Raw genomic sequence first — 2,970 nt, 5'->3', positions numbered from 1 at the left:
AATCAAGCTCATGCAGGCCGAGCCGAGCTCATGCAGCCGAGCCCAGAAGTCCGAGCTCATGCAGGCCGAGCCGAGCTCATGCAGACCGAGCTCATGTAGCCGAGTTCAGAAGACCGAGCTCATGCAGCCGAGCTCAGAAGGCCAAGCTCATGCAGGCTAAGCTCATGCAGACCGAGCTCAGAAGAACGAGCTCCAAAGGCCAACCTCAGAAGGCCGGTGCTGAGCCAAGTCCTGAGGGACTTCGAAGCTCGAGAGCCATCAAAATATCTCCAAAAGGTACAAGACGCCACTTTGGCTTCAAATAATTTCAATATTTTATCTGTTTTCAGGTCGGAGAATCCAAAAAATGACCTACGGGTATCTCTATCTCCAACGTCGCCCCGCTCCGAATAAGGGCGCACGATCGCCAACAGACAAAATCCGTCTTCTGTATGTATTTCCAATGATGCCCTAGCCAAGCTCGAGACGCCATTTCGACGCCCTTCGACGACATTCGACGCCATTCGACGACATTCAATGCCCTTCGATGATATTCAACGTCATTCGACACCCTTCGACGATATTCGACATCCTTCGACGACATTCAACGCCCTTCGACGACATTCGACGCCATTCGACGCCCTTCGATTACATTCAACGCTATTCGACGACATTCGATGCCATTCGTTGCCCTTCGACGGCATTCGACATCCTTCGACGCCATTCGACAACATTCGACGCTATTCGACGCCATTCGACGCCATTTCGACGACATTCGATGCCATTTCAACGCCATTCCATGTCATTCAACGCCATTCGACGCCCTTCGACGCCTCCTACGACAACACGCCCCGATTTGAGTAGGGGCACCCTGCTGAGTCGACCACAAGCCAAAGAAGGCTGCTGAAGTCGATCTCAGAGCAAAGTCGCTTAGCTCCGCTTGGACAGCTCGGCTTAAGGCCGTTAGCTCCGACTGCACGAGAGGTACACCCTACTTAGCACATACATCTCCATAGACATTTGGCTATATTACAGGACGATCGACGACTGGACTACTTCTTTCGCCCGAGCCAAAAAGCAGCTCGAATTCGAAAGTCGGAAGGTAGTGTTGGGGGAAAAAATGGACCACCCCACAAGTATAATTAAAGTACCCAAATCCGACAGTAAACCTGATCTCATGCAGGCCGAGCTCATGCAGGCCGAGCTCATGCTTAGAAGACCGAGCTCATGTAGGCCGAGCGTAGAAGACCGAGCTCATGCAGGCCGAGCTCCGAAGGCCGAGCCCAGAAGACCGAGCTCATGCAGGCCGAGCCCAAAAGGCCGAGCTCATGCAGGCCGAGCTCGTCGTCCACATGCTGCGGCCATGCCCTGCAGCAGTCTCACCGTACCATGCTTTGCTTCCCAGCCACGCCACGACACATCAATTAGGGACCATGCCCTGCTACGACTGTCAACAATTAATGCGCATGGTCTCCACGGATCTTCGGCTTACTCAAAATCTCAGGCCATCCACGGCAACCCATCGACTCACTCAACTACGTCCGGTCACCCACAACAACTCATTGGCTCCAATCCCATCCTCCACGGCAACGCATTAATTCAAATGACTACACTCAATCATGACGGTAACTCATTTAATTCGTCCGGTCACATCATAGGTAACCCTGTATCCCTCCTATAAAAGGAAACCTTCTTCCTCTAAAAAGGAGGTTTCGGACTTCTACATACAGTCCATCTCCTTCTCAAAAATAGAGCCTCCTTTGATTTAACCATCGGAGGGCCGGCGCCGGAACTTCCGGCCACCGGCTTCTTGCAGATCCCCCGAAGGACGTAGCCCGCCGGCGTACCACCACCCGGAGCTCCCCCTTCTCAGCCAGTGGTCGCCTCCGGGTCCAATTTCCAGCAACAGGTATATTGCAGTCAATTGCCCAAATAGAAAGCTCAACACTTTGATAGAGGAAGAATCGTATGCATAAAAGGAGTAAGAAGATTAGCCCGTCAAGTAGGATGAAGAAGGCTCAAGCAAGGAAGAAGTAGTGCATGCCAATCAAGGTGAAGCCTTGGTGGTCCGCCTCAGCCTGAATGCACCTGTGGTGGTGGATAAAAAAGATTGGCTAGGCTACAAAATCGTCCACACTAAATGCACTTCCCAGAGTAAGGATGACCTTAGCTGTGGGACTTCCATGTTAGGGTATTCATCTTGCCCAGTAAGTTGTAATGCATTAGGAGCTGCTGAGTCTCATCTTTCTCTACATAAAGAAATTGTATATCTAGATGGAAAATAATCTAGTTCATCCATGGCAAGAAGCATCCCTCCCAATCCTCTTGTGGTGACAAAGGCCCCAGTCCTTGCCTTCCACCAGTGGTGTGACGCTGAATGCCAATGAGAAGAAACATAACAATGGCTCGTTCTTCTTTCAATGATGTCTCATTTGGTATAGATGAATATGATGATCAGCTGTATTATCAGGCATAAGCTTGTCATCTGCTGCTATAATAGACAACGACAATATTTCACAATTGAAGCTTCAAAAGGGAATTTATGATCACCAGAGTTTTCTCTTTAATTCACAAAGCGGGCAGAGCCATATTAAGCAATATACTTTCCTGAAAACTTCTGATCCAAAATGTTTACATACATCCTTCGTTCCACGGTCTTCTAAGTCTTCATATGCTGATTCAGCATAGTCAAAGGTTCCTTCATACCCTAATGTATGGCTCCAAACATATGAGAATTATGAGGCCATAATTATGGAAGAGCATGACTTCTCTTAAGAGCATGGGGTAGTGTTGCTGGAAATTGGACCCGGGGGCTGCCGCGAACCAAGAGGGGAGGAGCTCCGCTGCCGGGGCGGTGGATGGCGGTACATCGACTGGTGGCGTCCTCCTGGAGAGTCCTGCAAGAAAGCCGGGTGCCGGGCTTTCCGGCGCCGGCCCTCCGAAGCTTAAGTCAGAGGGGGCTAATATGTGGGGGGAGTAAAGGAGGAGAAT

The sequence above is a fragment of the Phoenix dactylifera genome, chromosome 11 (assembly GCF_009389715.1).
Source record: "Phoenix dactylifera cultivar Barhee BC4 chromosome 11, palm_55x_up_171113_PBpolish2nd_filt_p, whole genome shotgun sequence".
Taxonomy (NCBI): Eukaryota; Viridiplantae; Streptophyta; class Magnoliopsida; order Arecales; family Arecaceae; genus Phoenix; species Phoenix dactylifera.
The sequence above is the reverse complement of the archived record's forward strand: the minus strand, read 5'-3'. Positions refer to the sequence as shown.